Raw genomic sequence first — 24,906 nt, forward strand, 5'->3', positions numbered from 1 at the left:
ACAGACTAGAAAAAAAGATAATGGGGGACATGTATCATTTGGCGTATCTTTGATTTTCGGCAGAAAGTGCCGTTTTGCGAATATCTTATTCGCAAAACGGCCATTTTGCGAATAAAATATATGCAAAATGGCACTTTCCGCCGGGTACGCCGGGGGGCGGGGAGGGTGTGTGGAGGGGGCGGAACGGGGGCGTGGACTCATAGTCCGAGCGATTCATTATCTTTTTCTGTTAGGGTATAAACCCACACACCGTGTACTCAGCGTATTTACTGCTGCAATACACAGCAAATACGCAGCAGATTAGATCTAAATAACTGAACACAGCATCAAATCTTCACCATCAAATCTGCTGCGTATTTGTTGCGTATCTGCTGCGTATACGGTGTGTGGGTTTGTACCCAAAAAGTTACGCCGAAAACCTACTCCAGTCCTCAGCTGGCGTAGGTTTTCGGCTGTGCGCACCGGCGCGCACAGGATTTATGTAGAGGCAGTCCGCCTCTACATAAATCTCCGTATCGCCAGAGCTGCGGGGGCATTTTTAAGTCCGGCGCAGAAAACGCCGGACTTCATAAATGTCCCCCTAAGTGTCTGGCTCTGATCAAAATGATGCTTAAAGGCCCCCATACACCTTCAATAAGTGACGGCCAAATGATTGTTTGGCCGTCAGTTATGTCACCTGCCTGCCGCTGTCCTCATACTCGGGAATGCTGCGACTTATCTATGACTGAACAAAAGGGTTGCCGGCAGGGGCGTAGCTAATGTCTCCTGGGCCCTGGTGCGAGAGGCCAACTTGGGCCCCCCCCCCTCCTTTCACGACCAAGTGATGCTATTGTTGTGTGTGTTTGTGTATATATATATATATATATATATATATATATACACACACAGTGGTGCCTTGGATTATGAGCATAATTCGTTCCAGGACCGTGCTTGTAATCCAAATCCACTCTTAAACCAAAGCAAATTTTCCTATAAGAAATCATGTAAATGCAGACAATTGGTTCCGCACCCCAAATATATATATTATTCTGTACTGTACAGTAATGGAGAGGATGGGAAACACAAGGGCTGACAGAGACTGCAGGGAGCATGAAGGAATGAGCGGGGCAGATGTGGGCACATACATGCAGCACTCTCTGTCCGGGGAGAGAGGGGTTACAGCTATGGAGAGATTACCTCCACAGTCCTGTCCCCTGATGTAAGCCCCAGCCTGAAGGGGATCTGCTATGATTTGGAAGGTGTTTAGAGTACAGTGCTGTAGACCCCGCTATGCAGGCCATGCCCCTTCTCCACTTGCGCTCCCACCCGATACAGGAAGTTCTTAAACCAAAGCAATGTTCTTAAACCAAGTCACAATTTTGAAAAACTGTGAGCTCTTAAACCAAAACGCTCTTAAACGAAGTTACTCTTAAACCAAGGTACCACTGTATGTATATATATATATATATATATATATATATATATATGTAGAAGATAGTTCAGCAGCACTCCAATGTCTCGTGGTGCCAGCGGATCAAGTCCTGACCAAGGACGTAGTAGGTAGGTAATAGATAGTCCACAGCACTCAAAATGATATCGTGCAAAAAAGTGTTGTTTTATTCCATCAAATCTTCAAAAAATAATCAAGTGCAGCACATAAATACCAGGAGCAACGTTTCAGCGATTAGACCTCGCCATTTTCAAGCACGGTATGTGAACAAATCAGTGGGTTTAAATACACATGTGAAAAAAATACAAGACAGTGATTGGTTTAGACAAAAGCATGTCATGTGTTCAGAGTAATTTCAGTGTCCAAGTCCATTAACCCGTGAGGGTATATCCAACATAGATGATAAGGAGTAGTTCTCCACAGAGTCCACTCTAACACCAGCAAGTGATAGTGAATATTTATATAATAGTAAGCTTGTAAATATTAAAGTCCATTCACAATATTAGATAAAGTATATATACATAATAAAGAACATGATACGTGGTCTGGAATAGTCAATATTTCAGTAAGACAATCCTCTCTTGAATGCTTGAATGCGTATAAACTTCTCCCAAGGTATGTACACCTTAACCTTGCGGCTCCAAATAAATTACAGAGCCAAGGTTGCCTTAATTCCGTGTGAACAGACTCCTGGTTTAGCTTGGTTGTCCTTGAGTCAGGAACCGGTAGAGAGACCCCACTCCCGAGATCCACTCCTCCGGTGAGCAAGATACCGGCTCTAACCGCGGGTTTAACGCCGCAGTGTGCACAGTAACTTACCCTTTCCCGATCTCCAAGCCCCTCCGGGCGTATCCCGCAACCTCGCATTTCCTAGGTCTGAACACTGGCCAAACTGGGAGCAAGATGTAATGGTTTTAACAAAAGAAAGTGATACAAGCAGGTCCGTCTTACACTTCTTGACTATCCAGCCACCGCATACTTTTGTTTCTGTAAAATACAATGAACAGTATCAGTAACGTTATTTTTTTTCCATATATTTTTTTTATAATCCATATGTTATATTTTTTTAAAAAAAGAAAATATTAATTATAATTAACCCAATTATTGTTCATTCCTAGATCACTCAGGAACTGGTCCGAATATCAGCAGCTGCTAGCAAACCCCACACCTATACATACCGCTTTCATGGTAATTATTTAAACATATTTGCATGTACTTTATAATCTACATTGAGCCCAGCCGGGCCCAGTGCCTCCAATTCATATATCCACATTAGTTCCCTCTTTTTGAGGAGCATCCTTCTATCTCCCCCTCTCATCGGTTGATCCACCTGATCAAAGATTATACATTTTAGGTCACGTTCCGTATGACCAGCCTGTGAAAAATGACTCGACACAGGTAAGTCTAAACGTTGCTTACGAATTGAATACCTATGTTGGGTTAGACGTACCCTGAACTCTAGGGTGGTCTCTCCCACATAGAACTTGTTACAAGGACAGATAAGGATATATATAACCCAATTAGAAGTGCAAGTTAAATAATGACGTACTGGATATACTTTTCTTGTCACAGGGTGCACAAACTGGTCAGTTTTGATCACATGTCTACAGTTCACACAATTAATACATGGAAAACATCCCATTTTCTTTCCCCCAAAATAGGTTTGTGTGTCCTTCTTTCTTTGTACCACATCTGTCTTAACTAGACGATCCTTCAGATTGCTACATCTCCTATATGAGGGTAAAGGTGGATTTTTGAGTTCCATTACTGCATTGTGACTGTCCCTTATTATGTGCCAGTGCTTTTGAATAATCCTATTTATTTGAGGAGAGAAATGACTGTATGTGCTTACAAAAGGGATCCTGTTAAGCTGCTTCCTATTCTTTTTAACCAAGAGGTCCTCCCTCTGTAAAGATTTAATTTTAGAGGTGCACTCATGCACCAGTGTCTTGGGATACCCTCTATCAAAGAATTCTGATTCCATTCTATTAAGTGCAACCTCCAATTCGTTCTCATCCTCAATAATCCTCCTGGCCCGAATCATCTGTGAAAAAGGAAGTGAGGCAATCATTCTACTAGGGTGACAACTCTGAAAATGTAACATATTATTACAATCAGTGGGTTTCCTGTACAACCCCGCTGTTAACCCATTGTGTGTCCTGCTTACTTCCACATCCAAATAATTGATTTTACAGCTATCAAATGCCACAGTAAATTTTATATGTTCATCAACCTGATTGAGGTAGGTGACAAACTCCATCAGAGTGTCGCTGTCACCTTGCCACACCATGAAGATGTCGTCTATGTAGCGCCACCAGGCAAGCACTTGGCTATACCTGGGGGCCACATAGACGAAATCCTCTTCCAACTTTGCCATTACCAGATTTGCGTACGTGGGTGCCACATTGGCACCCATCGCCACGCCCCGCAATTGTAGATACAGCTGATCATTAAAGGCAAAATAATTGTTAGTTAATACCAGTTCTAACAACCGCAGTAAGAAATCATTCACTTTAGCGGTATGTCCCAATTCACACAAGATGTCCGACATAGCTCTCATCCCTTTTTCATGATCTATTGACGTATAAAGACTAGTAATATCAAGGGTCACCAGTAATGTCTTGTCAGATAACTTGATCCCCCGAATCTTATTCAGGAAATCAGTAGTATCATGTAAGTATGATTGTGCTTTAACTACCAGAGGTCTGAATATACGGTCAAGGAAGATAGAAACCCGACTCAGTATGGAGTCTACGCCGGATACAATAGGTCTACCCGGCGTATTCTCCAAACCCTTATGGATTTTGGGAAGGAAGTATATCATCGGTAGTCGTGGTTGTGTCACTGTAAGGTAATCCACAGTCTTATCATCGATTATACCATGTGCAACCCCTTCTTGTAAAAGAGTCTGTAACTTTCTAGCGATGATGAACCTTGGATCTTGTGTGAGTTTCTTGTACACTGCCACATCCGTCAATTGTCTGAATGCTTCAGTCATGTATGTTTCCCTGTCCATAACCACAATAGCACCCCCCTTGTCAGCAGGTTTGACAATGAGGTTGTGGTTATGGACTAGGGAATCCAATGCTATAATGTCATCATGCGTCATGTTAGGGTATTTTACATCACCTTCTTTAATACATTGTTTAAGCCTAGCTATATCTTGTCTTACCAATTGCTGGAAAGTCTCTACAGCTGGTGTAAGTGGAGGTGTGTAATCACTTGCTGTTTTCAAACCCAGGTCACTAAGTGTAAATGTGGTAGTAGAGCCCTGTTCAGACACATTCCCAGAAGGTAAATTATGAAACCATATTTTTAGGCTAATTCTACGTATGAATTGCACCACATCCAAATCCACCTCAAACCAGTTGACCCGTGAGCTAGGGCAGAAGTTTAAACCTTTTCTAAACAATGTAAGTTGTTCATCAGACAGTACACAAGAAGATATATTTACCACATTGTGGTTGGTGCAGTCTTTTTCCTGGAACTCGACCTCGGTGTAGTTGTTCTGTTGGATCCCTGTTGTCTGATTCTTCCTGCCCCTGTGTCTCTTTCGACCTCCCCTCCTTGTCGGTCTGTTCCGGAGGGGCCTCCCTCTAAAAAAACCTCAGTCTCCTCAACGTTCGGACTCTGGTCTTGTGCCTGAGCCTGATCCTTCTTTTTGTTCTTCCTATAGGATCCAGAGGAATCGCCCTTGTTCGTCCACAGGTAGGTGCGTCCAGATGTATAGTCTTGGGTATCACGATGCCATTTCCTCTTTTTCTCTTCTTGAATATCTTTGCGGAACTTTTCCAAAAATTTGTTTTGTTTAGTCATAAATTTAGAAAAATCTTCATCATTTAGTGCAGATTTTAGAGTGTTCTCAGCACTTTGTAATTGTCTGGTGACATTGTCCAATTGTCTCTGCATACAATCAATATGTAGTAAGATCAAGTCCAGTGCATACTTGTTGGAAATCAGCTCAAAAGTCCTCTTAAATTCCGGGTCATCCAGCATCATATTAGGCTTCAAACGTGATCGCATACCTCGCGGGATGCGATTAGACTGATGGTATCTCCCCAACGTGGATATGTGCAGTTGTAATGAGATACTCTTTTTAGAAAAAAATTCAAAGTCTCTTTGCGTATCAACAATAGAGGGTGAATCAAGGTATGCGGTATCTCCAACAATCCTGCCGAGAATCCGACCAGTATCCGTTGTGGAATAGGAAAAAATATGCGCTGCTACAGGTTCCATAATAACAGTGTATACAAGTTCAACAGAGAAAAAATAGTAACCCCAGGCTCAAACAGGGGTGGGTGCCAGCTTACGTGGTCCGTGATATATGTAGAAGATAGTTCAGCAGCACTCCAATGTCTCGTGGTGCCAGCGGATCAAGTCCTGACCAAGGACGTAGTAGGTAGGTAATAGATAGTCCACAGCACTCAAAATGATATCGTGCAAAAAAGTGTTGTTTTATTCCATCAAATCTTCAAAAAATAATCAAGTGCAGCACATAAATACCAGGAGCAACGTTTCAGCGATTAGACCTCGCCATTTTCAAGCACGGTATGTGAACAAATCAGTGGGTTTAAATACACATGTGAAAAAAATACAAGACAGTGATTGGTTTAGACAAAAGCATGTCATGTGTTCAGAGTAATTTCAGTGTCCAAGTCCATTAACCCGTGAGGGTATATCCAACATAGATGATAAGGAGTAGTTCTCCACAGAGTCCACTCTAACACCAGCAAGTGATAGTGAATATTTATATAATAGTAAGCTTGTAAATATTAAAGTCCATTCACAATATTAGATAAAGTATATATACATAATAAAGAACATGATACGTGGTCTGGAATAGTCAATATTTCAGTAAGACAATCCTCTCTTGAATGCTTGAATGCGTATAAACTTCTCCCAAGGTATGTACACCTTAACCTTGCGGCTCCAAATAAATTACAGAGCCAAGGTTGCCTTAATTCCGTGTGAACAGACTCCTGGTTTAGCTTGGTTGTCCTTGAGTCAGGAACCGGTAGAGAGACCCCACTCCCGAGATCCACTCCTCCGGTGAGCAAGATACCGGCTCTAACCGCGGGTTTAACGCCGCAGTGTGCACAGTAACTTACCCTTTCCCGATCTCCAAGCCCCTCCGGGCGTATCCCGCAACCTCGCATTTCCTAGGTCTGAACACTGGCCAAACTGGGAGCAAGATGTAATGGTTTTAACAAAAGAAAGTGATACAAGCAGGTCCGTCTTACACTTCTTGACTATCCAGCCACCGCATACTTTTGTTTCTGTAAAATACAATGAACAGTATCAGTAACGTTATTTTTTTTCCATATATTTTTTTTATAATCCATATGTTATATTTTTTTAAAAAAAGAAAATATTAATTATAATTAACCCAATTATTGTTCATTCCTAGATCACTCAGGAACTGGTCCGAATATCAGCAGCTGCTAGCAAACCCCACACCTATACATACCGCTTTCATGGTAATTATTTAAACATATTTGCATGTACTTTATAATCTACATTGAGCCCAGCCGGGCCCAGTGCCTCCAATTCATATATCCACATTAGTTCCCTCTTTTTGAGGAGCATCCTTCTATCTCCCCCTCTCATCGGTTGATCCACCTGATCAAAGATTATACATTTTAGGTCACGTTCCGTATGACCAGCCTGTGAAAAATGACTCGACACAGGTAAGTCTAAACGTTGCTTACGAATTGAATACCTATGTTGGGTTAGACGTACCCTGAACTCTAGGGTGGTCTCTCCCACATAGAACTTGTTACAAGGACAGATAAGGATATATATAACCCAATTAGAAGTGCAAGTTAAATAATGACGTACTGGATATACTTTTCTTGTCACAGGGTGCACAAACTGGTCAGTTTTGATCACATGTCTACAGTTCACACAATTAATACATGGAAAACATCCCATTTTCTTTCCCCCAAAATAGGTTTGTGTGTCCTTCTTTCTTTGTACCACATCTGTCTTAACTAGACGATCCTTCAGATTGCTACATCTCCTATATGAGGGTAAAGGTGGATTTTTGAGTTCCATTACTGCATTGTGACTGTCCCTTATTATGTGCCAGTGCTTTTGAATAATCCTATTTATTTGAGGAGAGAAATGACTGTATGTGCTTACAAAAGGGATCCTGTTAAGCTGCTTCCTATTCTTTTTAACCAAGAGGTCCTCCCTCTGTAAAGATTTAATTTTAGAGGTGCACTCATGCACCAGTGTCTTGGGATACCCTCTATCAAAGAATTCTGATTCCATTCTATTAAGTGCAACCTCCAATTCGTTCTCATCCTCAATAATCCTCCTGGCCCGAATCATCTGTGAAAAAGGAAGTGAGGCAATCATTCTACTAGGGTGACAACTCTGAAAATGTAACATATTATTACAATCAGTGGGTTTCCTGTACAACCCCGCTGTTAACCCATTGTGTGTCCTGCTTACTTCCACATCCAAATAATTGATTTTACAGCTATCAAATGCCACAGTAAATTTTATATGTTCATCAACCTGATTGAGGTAGGTGACAAACTCCATCAGAGTGTCGCTGTCACCTTGCCACACCATGAAGATGTCGTCTATGTAGCGCCACCAGGCAAGCACTTGGCTATACCTGGGGGCCACATAGACGAAATCCTCTTCCAACTTTGCCATTACCAGATTTGCGTACGTGGGTGCCACATTGGCACCCATCGCCACGCCCCGCAATTGTAGATACAGCTGATCATTAAAGGCAAAATAATTGTTAGTTAATACCAGTTCTAACAACCGCAGTAAGAAATCATTCACTTTAGCGGTATGTCCCAATTCACACAAGATGTCCGACATAGCTCTCATCCCTTTTTCATGATCTATTGACGTATAAAGACTAGTAATATCAAGGGTCACCAGTAATGTCTTGTCAGATAACTTGATCCCCCGAATCTTATTCAGGAAATCAGTAGTATCATGTAAGTATGATTGTGCTTTAACTACCAGAGGTCTGAATATACGGTCAAGGAAGATAGAAACCCGACTCAGTATGGAGTCTACGCCGGATACAATAGGTCTACCCGGCGTATTCTCCAAACCCTTATGGATTTTGGGAAGGAAGTATATCATCGGTAGTCGTGGTTGTGTCACTGTAAGGTAATCCACAGTCTTATCATCGATTATACCATGTGCAACCCCTTCTTGTAAAAGAGTCTGTAACTTTCTAGCGATGATGAACCTTGGATCTTGTGTGAGTTTCTTGTACACTGCCACATCCGTCAATTGTCTGAATGCTTCAGTCATGTATGTTTCCCTGTCCATAACCACAATAGCACCCCCCTTGTCAGCAGGTTTGACAATGAGGTTGTGGTTATGGACTAGGGAATCCAATGCTATAATGTCATCATGCGTCATGTTAGGGTATTTTACATCACCTTCTTTAATACATTGTTTAAGCCTAGCTATATCTTGTCTTACCAATTGCTGGAAAGTCTCTACAGCTGGTGTAAGTGGAGGTGTGTAATCACTTGCTGTTTTCAAACCCAGGTCACTAAGTGTAAATGTGGTAGTAGAGCCCTGTTCAGACACATTCCCAGAAGGTAAATTATGAAACCATATTTTTAGGCTAATTCTACGTATGAATTGCACCACATCCAAATCCACCTCAAACCAGTTGACCCGTGAGCTAGGGCAGAAGTTTAAACCTTTTCTAAACAATGTAAGTTGTTCATCAGACAGTACACAAGAAGATATATTTACCACATTGTGGTTGGTGCAGTCTTTTTCCTGGAACTCGACCTCGGTGTAGTTGTTCTGTTGGATCCCTGTTGTCTGATTCTTCCTGCCCCTGTGTCTCTTTCGACCTCCCCTCCTTGTCGGTCTGTTCCGGAGGGGCCTCCCTCTAAAAAAACCTCAGTCTCCTCAACGTTCGGACTCTGGTCTTGTGCCTGAGCCTGATCCTTCTTTTTGTTCTTCCTATAGGATCCAGAGGAATCGCCCTTGTTCGTCCACAGGTAGGTGCGTCCAGATGTATAGTCTTGGGTATCACGATGCCATTTCCTCTTTTTCTCTTCTTGAATATCTTTGCGGAACTTTTCCAAAAATTTGTTTTGTTTGGTCATAAATTTAGAAAAATCTTCATCATTTAGTGCAGATTTTAGAGTGTTCTCAGCACTTTGTAATTGTCTGGTAATATTTTCTTTTATAAAAAAAATATAACATATGGATTATAAAAAAAATATATGGAAAAAAAATAACGTTACTGATACTGTTCATTGTATTTTACAGAAACAAAAGTATGCGGTGGCTGGATAGTCAAGAAGTGTAAGACGGACCTGCTTGTATCACTTTCTTTTGTTAAAACCATTACATCTTGCTCCCAGTTTGGCCAGTGTTCAGACCTAGGAAATGCGAGGTTGCGGGATACGCCCGGAGGGGCTTGGAGATCGGGAAAGGGTAAGTTACTGTGCACACTGCGGCGTTAAACCCGCGGTTAGAGCCGGTATCTTGCTCACCGGAGGAGTGGATCTCGGGAGTGGGGTCTCTCTACCGGTTCCTGACTCAAGGACAACCAAGCTAAACCAGGAGTCTGTTCACACGGAATTAAGGCAACCTTGGCTCTGTAATTTATTTGGAGCCGCAAGGTTAAGGTGTACATACCTTGGGAGAAGTTTATACGCATTCAAGCATTCAAGAGAGGATTGTCTTACTGAAATATTGACTATTCCAGACCACGTATCATGTTCTTTATTATGTATATATACTTTATCTAATATTGTGAATGGACTTTAATATTTACAAGCTTACTATTATATAAATATTCACTATCACTTGCTGGTGTTAGAGTGGACTCTGTGGAGAACTACTCCTTATCATCTATGTTGGATATACCCTCACGGGTTAATGGACTTGGACACTGAAATTACTCTGAACACATGACATGCTTTTGTCTAAACCAATCACTGTCTTGTATTTTTTTCACATGTGTATTTAAACCCACTGATTTGTTCACATACCGTGCTTGAAAATGGCGAGGTCTAATCGCTGAAACGTTGCTCCTGGTATTTATGTGCTGCACTTGATTATTTTTTGAAGATTTGATGGAATAAAACAACACTTTTTTGCACGATATCATTTTGAGTGCTGTGGACTATCTATTACCTATATATATATATATATATATATATATATATATATACACACACACACACCAAGACAGATATTACCTATTACCGCCATACTGTTACCGACCAAATCCTGTATACTGAGACCAATATTACCAGTAATACCAGTATATAGGGAGGAAACATTACCGCCACACCACAACCACTACCATCACCACCATATTGTTACTGACCAAATCCAGTACACTAAATCACCTCATCCAGTCATATAGAGGTGGCCCCAGCTCTACACAGGCTCTATACACCATATACATTACAGTGCAGATATATCAGGTGACTCACAGGAGACGTCTTTTCTGATCGGAGTTCTTTCCTTTTCATCTTCTTCTCCATCTGCCCTGGGCCGTTATGAGAACTTCTCCGAGCCACGAATCCACAGAATCTGCCAGACAGACATATTAGGCTCCTCACACTGGCACCATCCTCATCTCTATACACGCTGCACATCTGTATTGTCCCCTTTACACCCTCATTTAGTGGGTAGCCCTGACTCTATGTGACCTCCTAATAATATATGCCCCCCTCTGTGTATTCCCTCTCCCCCTATGTTGCCCCCCTCCCTTATAGATGGCCCCCTCTACCCCCTCCCTTATAGATGGCCCCCTCTACCCCCTCCCTTATAGATGGCCCCCTATACCCCCTCCCTTATAGATGGCCCCCTCTCTCCTCACCCTCCCTTATGGATGGTCCCCTCTCCCCCCACCCTCCCTTATAGATGGCCCCCTCTCCCCCCACCCTCCCTTATAGATGGTCCCCTTCCCCCCCCCTCCCTTATAGATGGTCCCCTTCCCCCCCCCTCCCTTATAGATGGTCCCCTTCCCCCCCCCTCCCTTATAGATGGTCCCCTTCCCCCCCCCTCCCTTATAGATGGTCCCCTTCCCCCCCCTCCCTTATAGATGGTCCCCTTCCCCCCCCTCCCTTATAGATGGTCCCCTTCCCCCCCCTCCCTTATAGATGGTCCCCTTCCCCCCCTCCCTTATAGATGGTCCCCTTTCCCCCCCTTTATAGATGGTCCCCTTCCTCCCTCCCTTATAGATGGTCCCCTTCCCCCCCTCCCTTATAGATGGTCCCCTTTCCCCCCTTTATAGATGGTCCCCTTCCTCCCTCCCTTATAGATGGCCCCCTCCTTTCCCCCCACCCTCATAGATGCCCCCCTCCTTTCCCCCCACCCTCATAGATGGCCCCCTCCTTTCCCCCCATCCTCATAGATGGCCCCCTCCTTTCCCCCCACCCTCATAGATGGCCCCCTCCTTTCCCCCCACCCTCATAGATGGCCCCCTCCTTTCCCCCCACCCTCATAGATGGCCCCCTCCTTTCCCCCCACCCTCATAGATGCCCCCCTCCTTTCCCCCCACCCTCATAGATGGCCCCCTCTTTCCCCCCACCCTCATAGATGGCCCCCTCTTTCCCCCCACCCTCATAGATGGCCCCCTCTTTCCCCCCACCCTCATAGATGGCCCCATCCTTTCCCCCCACCCTCATAGATGGCCCCCTCCTTTCCCCCCACCCTCATAGATGGCCCCACTCCTTTCCCCCACCCTCATAGATGCCCCCCTCCTTTCCCCCCACCCTCATAGATGGCCCCCTCCTTTCCCCCCACCCTCATAGATGGCCCCCTCCTTTCCCCCCACCCTCATAGATGGCCCCCTCCTTTCCCCCCACCCTCATAGATGGCCCCCTCCTTTCCCCCCACCCTCATAGATGCCCCCCTCCTTTCCCCCCACCCTCATAGATGGCCCCCTCCTTTCCCCCCACCCTCATAGATGCCACCCTCCTTTCCCCCCACCCTCATAGATGGCCCCCTCTTTCCCCCCACCCTCATAGATGGCCCCCTCCTTTCCCCCCACCCTCATAGATGGCCCCCTCCTTTCCCCCCACCCTCATAGATGCCCCCCTCCTTTCCCCCCACCCTCATAGATGGCCCCCTCTTTCCCCCCACCCTCATAGATGGCCCCCTCCTTTCCCCCCACCCTCATAGATGGCCCCCTCCTTTCCCCCCACCCTCATAGATGCCCCCCTCCTTTCCCCCCACCCTCATAGATGGCCCCCTCTTTCCCCCCACCCTCATAGATGGCCCCCTCTTTCCCCCCACCCTCATAGATGGCCCCCTCTTTCCCCCCACCCTCATAGATGGCCCCCTCCTTTCCCCCCACCCTCATAGATGGCCCCCTCCTTTCCCCCCACCCTCATAGATGGCCCCCTCCTTTCCCCCACCCTCATAGATGGCCCCCTCCTTTCCCCCCACCCTCATAGATGCCCCCCTCCTTTCCCCCCACCCTCATAGATGGCCCCCTCCTTTCCCCCCACCCTCATAGATGGCCCCCTCCTTTCCCCCCACCCTCATAGATGCCCCCCTCCTTTCCCCCCACCCGTACAGGCTGATAAAAAAAACAAAACTTAACTCACCTGACATCGCGCTCCCACGTTGATTCTCACTCCTCCTGGTCTGTCCCCGACTGCTGCGCGGCTGCCGGGGGTGTCGCGTCTTATCCCCGGCAGCGCGCGCATCCCAGAACTCCCTGCGCGCCGGAACCGGAAGTCAGGGCCCAAGGCGCGCAGGGAGTTCTGGGATGCGCGCGCTGCCGGGGGTAAGACGCGACACCCCCGGCAGCCGCGCAGCAGCCGGGGGAAGACGGAGCCCGACTCTTGTGACCGCAAGCAAAACAATGCTTGCGGTCACAAGAGTGATTGATCGGGGGGCCCCGCGGGCCTTCCTTGTGGCGGGCCCGGTCGCGGCGGCGACCCCCGCGACCACGGTGGCTACGCCACTGGTTGCCGGGATTTTTGCAAGAGCCAGGTTTAGTCATTTAAAGTCCAAAAAGTAAATGTAATTGTGATAGTAAAATAGAATACAGTATCTTACTGTCTGCAGGGGGTTGCTGTATTGTGTGTTCGCTTTTCATTTAACAAAGGGGCTGCTGTCTTCTTGAATAAAAGGTGTCAGACATTCTGTGCCTCCATTTTCCACCGATGTAAGCCTTGGAATATCTTTCCTTTAAAGAAGGACTCCCATCATTTTTTCCCTACATAATGCAAATTCATCACCACTATCCCTGCTATGTCATCTGTTTCATCCCAGCTCTGCAGTATCCATACATTTCATTACTATGGGGCATATCACCTCAGATCAGCCTATCTCTTGTCTTTCAGAATGCAAACTGCATCTCCCTTTAAAATCAATCCCACAATGTATCAGCATCATACAGCATTATGTTTATTATTTATTTCATGATGGGAAAAGCATTACTTAATATGTTTGTTTTTGTCTTATTTTTGATTTGTTCATTAAAACAGTGTTTAAACCCATTTCTCTTTCTGTGTCTCCAAAGGTATAATCTCTTATTCTTTAGTTCAATTTTATAACTACTTCATTATTTTTATACAGAAAAAGCTAAACATACCCAACAAAACTCTTATATTGTTGTGAGGGGAGGAACGTAATACATGGATTTCCTCTTTTGCTCAGATTGTTTCTTCAAATATTTTAGTATGAGGAAGCGATTATTTACGTTCTGAACATCCTATATGCCCCTTTTGTGCCTCTTTATAGCATTGTCTCCCTTATAGTATAAGCCCCCCAAAAATTCTCCCATAAAGTAAATAGGGCCCACCTTTGTGCTGCTATGTAGTAGTTAAGCCCAGCTCTGTGCTCTTCTCTATTAGATTGGCCCACTCTTAATCTATCCCTTCTGTCCTCCGTATAACACAGTGCCCCCCCCCCACGCACACATAATATAGACCCTCCTCTGTGCTACTATATAGTAATGACCCCCTCTGTGCATCCCCATGTAGTATTGGTCCCCTCTATGCCCTTGTATAGTATTAGACCCCTCTGTGCAGCCCCTATGTAGTACAGGCCCCCTTTATTTGTCTGTATAGTATAAGCCCATCTGTGCAGCCGCTACATAAAGTCCCTCTCTGTTTCTTTATATTAGAGACCCTCTCTGTCTAGTCTGCATATAGTATAGGCCTGCTCTGTGCTGCCCCCATAAAGTATAGGCCTGCTTTGTGTCTCTACAGCTTCTCTTCTAGCTGCCATTGAGGGAACATGATACATACAGTCATTACAAATACAGCAGCCACAACCCTAAACATCTATTGGGGGAAAGGATGGTCCGAACCTGCGAGGTTCGGGTTCGTATGAACCCGAACGCTCGGCATCAGATTCCCGCTGTCTGGCTGCTTTGTGCAGCGGGTGGATACAGCAGGAGGACCGTCTGGAAAACTGTGATACTGCCTATGGCTATGGGAATCATTGCCGAGAGTTAGGGTTCGTACCATCAGGTTCGGACCATCCCTAATTGGGGGCCATCCTACCCCTGACTACATGGCTGAGCTACTCTGAATAGTTAGCACACTGCTCATTGTGCCTACATTGTGGAGATACATGACTTGAGCCACATTTAATGGCCCAGATTTACCAATTTTTTGTGTCCGATTTGTGACAAATAGCAGCCAATCACTTTCATTTCTCAGTGTGGGCTGTGATTGGTTGCCTTCAGTCTGAGAAAAAAATGTGTCCATGGTTAATTAGGTGTGGTTTTAGTAAAAGAGACATAGCATTGAAGCTAATGTACCATCAGGTACATTTGCTTTAACATGACCCACGGATAGATCGGCGCCGGCACAGGGAAGCCGTTGTCGCCGTCCATTTGTGAAACCGCGGCCCGATTCCTGTGTACGGCACCATTCTATCCACGGGTATCGGGCCTGGACTGGAGCACTGGAGGCGGGCCAGCTCGCCCCAGTGGGAGGAATCCCCCGCTCCTCTATGACGCGAAAGATTCCCCCCCACTGGGGGCGGGCCGGCCTGCCTTTAGTGCTTCAGCCCAGGCCCGATAACCGTGGATAGAACAGCGCCGATCTATCCGAGGGACATATTAAAGCAAATGTGCAAACAGTGGACATTTTTTATGAGTTGTTCACACACAGTTTTCCATTTAGCTGACATTTAGCTGATCACATGGTGTCATGATGCTGGTGTAACTGGAGTGAGGGAAAATCAGGGAGGATAGAGAATTGTTGAATAAATAAAATCCTGAGGCAAACCTGCCACAGAGGTTACAGAGAGATACTGCACCTTGGTTTTAATGTAATATTGTGTAGGTCGCAGGGTTCCCCCTCCGCAACTTTTTAGCAATGGGCTGACTTAGAAGGCTAAGCCCCACCCCCTTGATCCGGCTGTCCCAGAGAGGGCAGGGCCTATCCCTCAAGGTCGGCCTATTCTGACCGCAATGCCAATGTGGGCAGAGATATGGGGCACACTGGCAGTTAAGCTCCACCCCTATAGCACTGTCCACCAACAATAACATGCATTTATGAGGGGAGAGACCACCAAGAAATCCTTTATACTGTAAGATATGAAATGTCAAGAATATGAATATTAAATGCTGAGAACTCCTGATATGCAAAGGGGGTGACACTTTAATGTCACTTTAATAGTAAGTGATGGTGAACCTTGTAGTTCCCCCGGGTCTTCTCTATTACTAAGGGCCCTATTCCACAGTAACGATAATCGGCCGGATCGGCCCCATTTGGCCCGATTCGGCCGATTATCGTTCGGTGAAATAGAGAGAACGATCAGCCGATGATCGTGTCATCGGCTGATCGTTCATTTAGGGCCAGACCTAAAATCATTGTTCCCCCACCGCGCATCGCTACGCTTGAATAGCGGTGTGTGGCGGGCGACCGGCGATTTGACAGCAGCAGCAACATCATACATTACCTGTCCAGGCTTCTCCGCGCTGTCATCATCCCAGGGTCCCGCGCTCTCTATCTTCTGAATGGCCGGTCAGCTGACGGAGCGCTCAGCCAATCACAGGCCGGGACCGCCGCCGCCTGTGATTGGCTGAGTGTGGCCTGTCAGCTGACCGGCCATTCAGAAGATAGAGCGCGCGGGACCCTGGGATAAAGACAGCGCGGAGAAGACCTGCAGGTAATGTATTACTGCTGCTGCAAGGGCTGCAAGGACATCGGTAACGATGTCCCTGCAGCCCTTGCTCAACGATCATCGGGCCGTGGAATAGGCCTAGTAAACGAGCGGCGATCTAGCAGATCGCCGCTCGTTTACATCGTTGATCGGGCCCTCCTCGGCCCGTGGAATAGGACCCTAAGGCCTGAGGTGTTGGTAAAGACGCCCTGAATGTTAATGTGTAAAGCAAAGCAGACAGCAAAGAAATAAGATCTTGAGGTGCAACAGTGACTTTACTTTCAACATAAGCACTTAACATCACAGTCTCTCTCTGCGTAGTAACGTTCAACATGGCCGTCGGCCAGAGCTGGGTCACTGATGGTAAAATGGAGAATTGTTGTAATGAGGAGTCACCTCATGAATCAGGAGTGAACGGAAAATCCAGAAAATACTAGGGGTATGTCGAGGAATTGCCCCTTAATGTAAAGTATCAGAAAGAGTTAATAACTCATACCTGTCACACTATGTCAGTCCGTGTTGAGCGGACACCTGATAATCTCCTCAGCCGATCGCTGCTCGTGGTCCCCTCTTTAATGATGGCTCTACCACAGCTATCTAGCAGTCACAACTATCGGGAGCTCATTAGCATAGCTCCACCCACGTTCTAGATATTTCCACTGATGTAACACATTAAAGAGGCACTTGGTGGTGCTGTTGTCTAACTCCCTGAATGTGGTGTATGTATACATCTACAGTGACCCATCTCTATCTCAGCTTAACTCTTTAACACACAATATAACAAGTATCTATTAATAAACATGTACAAATAAAATTTATTCTCCATTCTCTTCCCAGCCTTAAAGGGATACTCTGGTGCTGATTAAAAAAAAAACAAAAAAAAAACACGGTCAATCATAAGGCTGGGTTCACACTACGTATATTACAGTCAGTATTGTGGTCCTCATATAACAACCAAAACCAGGAGTGGATTGAAAACACAGAAAGGCTCTGTTCACACAATGTTGAAATTGAGTGGATGGCCGCCATTTAATGGCAAATATTTGCTGTTATTTTAAAACAACGGCTGTTGTATTGAAATAATGGCCGTTATTTACTGTTATATGGCGGCCATCCACTCAATTTCAACATTGTGTGAACAGATCCTTTCTGTGTTTTTAATCCACTCCTGGTTTTGGTTGCAATATGAGGACCACAATACTGACTAAAATATACGTAGTGTGAACCCAGCCTTAACATAGTTTTTACATTTACCATTCTTCCTGAGTCTTTCTCCGTTTGAATTTCCAGCTGTTTGCAGGTCCCTAAAGCTCCAGTTGGGGGGCTTTATTTTTTCTTTACTTCCTGGTTTGGGCTTTACCATGATACACTTTGTCTCCTGTGATGTCTAACTGACTCTGTGAAACAGTTTTATGGCTTACATCTTGGTTCAGCCAATCAGAGTTGAGCAACCTTAGTCATTTGACAAAAGGGAGGCTGGCTTAACAGGGCTTAGACCAGTCTCCCTAAGCGTACGCATATCTCCTGATATTCGAATATTCGATAGGCGTACGCATATCTCCTGATATTCGAATATTCGATAAGCGTACACATATCTCCGGATATTCGAATATTCGATAAGCGTACGCATATCTCCTGATATTCGAATATTCGATCCCATTAAAGTCTATGGGAACAAGTATTCGATTATTGAAAACATCTATTCGACCACTTGGAGGTCACCAAGTCCACAATGACACTTCAGGAGATGATGCCAACACCACTGGAATGCAACTGGGACAGCTGGGGAAGTATCTAGCACCCCAAAATCGCAGTATAAACCAGCTATTAACAGTTAGTTACGCGTGCGTATGTACGTACGTACGTACGATATGTGTACGTCTAGTGATGCGTACGCAGTTCGTGCGACGCATACATGACATTCATGCGACCATTGCAGTGTGCACAGCAGAAGACAGGAAACATGGCAGCGAGAGCTGCTCCATTCACCAGGCCCGAATTAAAGATCATGGTCCAGTTCTTTGATGACAGGGACTATGATTTAAGACAGGGATGTGTGGAAAACCCCTAACCAACATAAGTTATAAATTATACAGAAAGTTCTGCGTGCCCTTCGGAGACAGCTACATGTCCAGAAGACCAGAGGGCAAATCCAGAGAAAATGGTCGGATTTAAAATGAAAAAGCCCTGATATCCTGACCGAGCTTCGAAGAGAGATACGTCGCGGTGAGTAATATGACTGCATGCCTCACAACTTTATGTATGGTCAAAGAGGGTTATTTTGGCTAAGTTCACACCTAGTGATGAGCGAGTGACAGTGACAGCAAACTAGGTTAGTGGGTGTTTGCATTCAGTGACAGCAAACTAGGTTAGTGGGTGTTTGCATTCAGTGACAGCAAACAAGAGAACTGGGTGTTTCCATTCATTGACAGCAAACAAGGTTACTGGGTGTTTGCATTCAGTGACAGCAAACAAGGTTACTGGGTGTTTCCATTCAGTGACAGCAAACTAGGTTACTGGGTGTTTGCATTCAGTGACAGCAAACTAGGTTACTGGGTGTTTGCATTCAGTGACAGCAAACTAGGTTACTGAGTGTTTGCATTCATTGACAGCAAACTAGGTTACTGGGTGTTTGCATTCAGTGACAGCAAACTAGGTTACTGGGTGTTTGCATTCAGTGACAGCAAACTAGGTTACTGGGTGTTTGCATTCAGTGACAGCAAACTAGGTTACTGGGTGTTTGCATTCAGTGACAGCAAACAAGGTTACTGGGTGTTTCCAATCATTGACAGCAAACAAGGTTACTGGGTGTTTCCATTCAGTGACAGCAAACAAGGCTACTGGGTGTTTTCAATCAGTGACAGCAAACAAGGTCGCTGGGTGTTTCCGCTCAGTGACAGCCTACAAGGTCGCTGGGTGTTTCCATTTATTGACAGCAAACAAGGCTACTGGGTGTTTCCATTCATTGACAGTAAACAAGAGTACTGGGTGTTCCCATTCTTTGACAGCAAACAAGGTTACTGGGTGTTTCCATTCAAATATGTAGTAGCAAATCTACAAAGGGTAGTGCAAGCATTCTGCTGACCAAGTGCTTTGTGCTGCTGATACGTGCTAGACCACTCGATCTAAAAAAAAAAAGAGTAGTATGTGTGTTCATCCAGTGCTACGTGCTGCTACGTCATACATAAATACACAGGGTGGTACAAGCAGGCGGCTGTGCTACTATAAGGCACTCTGTTTACCAAGTGCTACGTGCTACATAATACAGATGACCAGCTGTACCTATAAAATATTCCTACACCCTTTAATAACCAGGTAATTTACCTGTATAACATCGACTTGTGACTTTATTACCTGCGATTTTGGGGTGCTAGATGCTTCCCCTGCTGTCCCAGTTGCATTCCAGCAGTGTTGGCATCATTTCCTGAGGTGTCATTGTGGACTTGGTGACCTCCAAGTGGTCGAATAGATGTTTTTCAATAATCGAATACTTGTTCCCATAGACTTTAATGGGATCGAATATTCGAACATCAGGAGATATGCGTACGAATATCGAATATTCCAGATTCGTTACGAACTTTCTCAAAGTTCGGTTCGGTGACGAACCGAACTTTTTGCAAAGTTCGTAACGAATCTGGTTCGCTACGGTTCGGTTCGCTCATCCTTAATTCTTTCCATGTTTGGAATAAACTTCTGTGTTCTTGTAAGCGATTATACCCAGAGTAGCCAAAACCAGTACAGAAACAATAGACTACTTCTGAAATAAAGAAATAGATGAGGGTCCTGAAGGATGTACCCCCAAAAAGTCATGAATATGAGTGAGCATGATGGAGTAGTCAGGTGGGTGGGAATGGGCATCCCTTTCCGAGGGCTAGGTGGAATTTTGCATGGATTTTAGCCCCATACATGAAGGCCTGGCCCTGTCTTGGCACATGGTTGATTTTACACTATATTTTTAACAAAGAGCCAAAATGCCATTTAAAAGAAAAAAAAATCTCTAAATAAAAATAAATAATAATAGTAAGGGTGTATAAAATAAAATAGAATAAAAGGGTGTAACATTTATAGAGAGGGGTCTAGAGCCCCTAACATCTCTCCCCAATTGTTATCACCAGGCCGTGTTGAGTTTTAATGTTTATTGGAATCCTACAGATATTTTTGGTGGAACCTATGGTTTCCTTCCATACAGCAGGATGACACCAGTGATCTTCAGATATTGGTGTACCCAGAAATCACTGGGTCTATAGGGTTAATGTGTATGACAATCTGGTGTATAGGGGAGCACTGGTGCGGTGTGAGGGCCGGATGTAGGTTATCAGCAGATAAGCCGGATATGACTATTAATACTGTACAAAAATAACGTCTTTTACTCGTATAATAAATACAGAGGCTGAAAATGAAGAAGTGAAGGAAATCCAGGAGGAACTAACAGTCTGCAATGAGAGGTTAGTGGTGAGAAAAACCCAGAGAAGCCTTGTGAGAAGCTGTCAGTGTGGAGGTGACAGCACAAAGGGGCAGCCGGTGCTGCCAGGGCTTATACTATACAAGGTGAGTGCTGACTATTATTTACCTGTATGGACTATAGAAGCTTCTACTTGTTAAAGTATTATGTAACTACTGCAGTTCAGAAGTTTAAGAAGCTGACTATAAAGATGATCACATATTAGAGAAATAAAAAGAGAGAGATATGATATATATATACACAGACAGATAGGTAAAAATATAGATAGATAGATAGATAGATAGATAGATAGGAGATAGATAGATAGATAGATAGATAGATAGATAGATAGATAGATAGATAGGATATAGATAGTAGGATGATAGATAGGAGATAGATAGATAGATAGATAGATAGGAGATAGATAGATAGATAGATAGATAGATAGATAGATAGATAGATAGATAGATAGATAGATAGATAGATAGATAGGAGATAGATAGATAGATAGATAGATAGGAGATAGATAGATAGATAGATAGATAGATAGATAGATAGGAGATAGAGAGATAGATAGATAGGAGATAGATAGATAGATAGATAGATAGATAGATAGATAGATAGATAGGTAGATAGGAGATAGATAGATAGATAGATAGATAGATAGATAGATAGATAGATAGATAGATAGAACAGGGTCACTGATGTCAATCATATGCATTATAGCGGCACTGCTGACATAAAGGGGTTAATAAGAACAGCTTGCAGTATCCAATTTTCTTTACTCTATGAGAGAACTAAAGGACAGATACAAATAAAAATCTGATTCGTTCCATAGAATCTACAATCCATACTGATCTCAGCCAAGGTTTCATCTCAGTATCAGAATGGAGAAGATAAAGCCCAGCAGCATGTGGGTCAGTCTTGTGGTTATCCTCCCTCTCTTATGGAAAGGTAAGTCAACCACGTTTTTATGTACACTAAAATATATATATATATATATATATATATATACAGACACACACACAGACACACACACACACACACACATATCTATGAATATCTATATCTATATATATTAATGTATGTCAATGGAAAATGGATGCTGACGGATGGCATACAGCTGCACCAGTCAAAGTGACTGTACCACCAGGCCTGGATATAGAGTTCATGCTGCCCTAGGCACTTTGCATGCTGGGTGGGGGCAGCTAAGGTGACAGGCAGGGGGGAAGAGGGAGCGGTCGGGGGGCCGAGGGATCAACAGGGTGGCAGGGAGAGCAGCCGGGCGGCAGGGACAAAGGCAGACTGGGCAGGCTGGGAAGGTTTCCCCCATGCAGCCCCGCGATGCCCAAACTTCTTCCCTGCTCAGCAGCGTGCGTGTGACGTCATCAGGCCGCTGCCAAACAGGAGAGAAGTTCAGGCATCGCAGGGCTGCACTGTGAGCTTCCGGCCTGTGTGACAGGCTGTCTGTCCCGGAAGTTCACGCCGGCCCTGCATGGGGGAAACCTTCCCAGCCTGCCTCTGTCCCAGCCGCCCGGATGCTCCCCTGGCCGACCCATCAGCCCCCCCCGCACACTGCAGTACCAGCCAGAATGATCCTCAGTAACACCGTCCGTTCTTTGACCCGACTGGGTCACAGAATGGCCAGTGTTACACATAGTTTGAGCTGGGCCTAAGGCTATGTTTCCACACAGTATTTTGCAAACAAAACCAGGAGTGGAGTGAAAACACAGATAGGCAATGTTCACACACTGTCGAAACTGAGTGGATGGCCGTCATTTAATGGCAAATAATTACTGTTGTTTTAAAGCAATGGCCGTTATTTAATGAAAAAAATACTGTGTGTGAGGCCTATATAAGTAAATGGAGATAGTGATGGATCTGGAGGGCCTGATCTATAATGGTGACATCACTAGGTTCTAGAGCTCAGATCCAGCCAAGCCTCCTGGGACATCAAAGAATGATGCGTTGTCTTAGGACAGAGGGGATAGTTAGGGGATAGGAGCTGTAGACAATACACATTTTGTGATTCTTCTATTATCAACTTCCAGTCAGTGTTGAATCGTGTAAATGTAGTTCTAACACTGTATCAGTAAGTTATATGTCTTGGGGATATCAGTTTTCTGGTACCAGAGTATCTCTTTAATAGCAAAATGGATGTGTCAAGAAAGACTCTTCACAAGAATCTATTGCTGTAATTCCAGATCTGTAATAATGTCGTCCTTTATCTTTCTACAGGTATCACATGTCCTCCCGGCTATTCTATACGAGTGTCTTCTAGTGTCAGTGTACAGGAGGGTCTCTGTGTCACTATTCCTTGTAACTTTACTGCTGATAATAGAAATACATTCAGCAATACCACTGGATACTGGAGACGGATGCCTCTCCATCCAGAATATACTGTGGCCACTAATGATAAATCCAGTGATGTGAAGAAACCGAACTTCTATCTGACGGGAAATCCGGATACTGGAGACTGCACCCTGACCATAACTGATGCCGGGAGGGAAGATGAGGGGGGATATTACTTTAGATTTGAAGGAAGCAAATACAGTAGAGTGAGATATAATTATTATGGAGAAACAACAACCACTATTACAGTGACTGGTAAGTGTGAGTGATGTGCAGGATCCTGCAGTAACATCTGATATCACTGGGCTCTATATGTGCTGTATGTGACTGAGCTATACCTCTCATATCACATTAAGGGTAGCTTCACATGTCACATATCCCCATCGGATTCTCGTGGCAAATTCGCAGCAAAATCTGCTGAAGATACTTGCCCATTCATTTTAATGGGCTGACATACTCACAGCGGGAGTGCGAGTACTGTAAATAACCCCTGCAGCCCAGGAACATACCGTACCGGGTCTGTATGTTCCTTGGCCGCAGAGGTTAATGGTGCTGAGTTTGACATACCCGCAGCGGGATGACAGCGGGACGAATTCGCCGCAAAAAATCCGATGCGGATACGTGACACGTGCAGCTACCCTAATAGAAGTTAAGAAGTTAGAAGATGCTGAAACTCATAAAACAGAAGTGATGATCTGTAGGGTGAATTTAACTAAATATAGCCTATGGTCATCTCTTAAATCATAATTATAATATTAAAACATAGTTCTATATTAAAAAAAAAAAAGTAAAGAAACCACACACAGGTCATCTGAATACACAGCCAAAACGTGGGAGTTAGAAAATGTGCTTAGCTCATATTGTGTTATCCTACCATGGGTGTTACAGATATATACACCCTTCGCAAAAGTCTGTACTTATTGTACTTGTGTCGTGATAAAAGTAGTACTAAAGTTTGCCACGTCACTGTATTATGTATATGTATTTGGAAGCCGCACAGCTGAAGGATGTAAAGGGTTATTGTTTTTCTATGTGTCACCTGAGTCTGTAGACCAGTAGGAGTCTAGTTCTCTTCTTTCCTATCATCTCCCTCCTTTCTTCTTCTGTTGCACTCTACACCCACTCACAGCGCACCTTAAATGCTGGGAGGAAGTAAGTCACATGGGAGGAGGAGGAGCATAGAGTCTTTCATCCTGGACATTGTGGAGTTAGGAAACAAGCCAGACAGCTCTCCACAGTGGTCCTATCTGGGCCCTGGCCCTCTGCCAAGTCCCCGTACCCTTAAAGGTCAGTCTTAGTGAGAACCCCGCATAGGAAGGATGCAAGACAGTACACTGCTAACAACTTTTCTACAAGTAGCGTTACACAGCACTATGCACTGTGAAACCCCTCTTAGGAGCGGACAAGCCACAGACAATCTCAACCCATGCCAAGGACAAGGAGTGTCACAGAGCAGGACAGTAGCCACAATTAAATCCAAAGAGCTAGGAACTCATCCGGATAGAGCAAAGTAGCGCAAAGCCTAGGAACTCTATCTCGCAGTGTGGGTGTCAGCAGGGAACCCTCAGCATTCCGCTCATCCCAGGCA

At 44.7% G+C, this 24,906-nt stretch overlaps 1 protein-coding gene across 1 annotated transcript in view; it reads left to right on the forward strand.

Annotated features, from left to right (window-relative positions):
• LOC138769369 (sialic acid-binding Ig-like lectin 16) overlaps positions 1 to 24,906 on the forward strand; it is a 67,569-nt gene that overhangs the window by 14,911 nt on the left and 27,752 nt on the right. The gene's annotated exons all lie outside the window — the stretch shown is intronic.

This window comes from Dendropsophus ebraccatus, chromosome 12, assembly GCF_027789765.1.
Source record: "Dendropsophus ebraccatus isolate aDenEbr1 chromosome 12, aDenEbr1.pat, whole genome shotgun sequence".
NCBI lineage: Eukaryota > Metazoa > Chordata > Amphibia > Anura > Hylidae > Dendropsophus > Dendropsophus ebraccatus.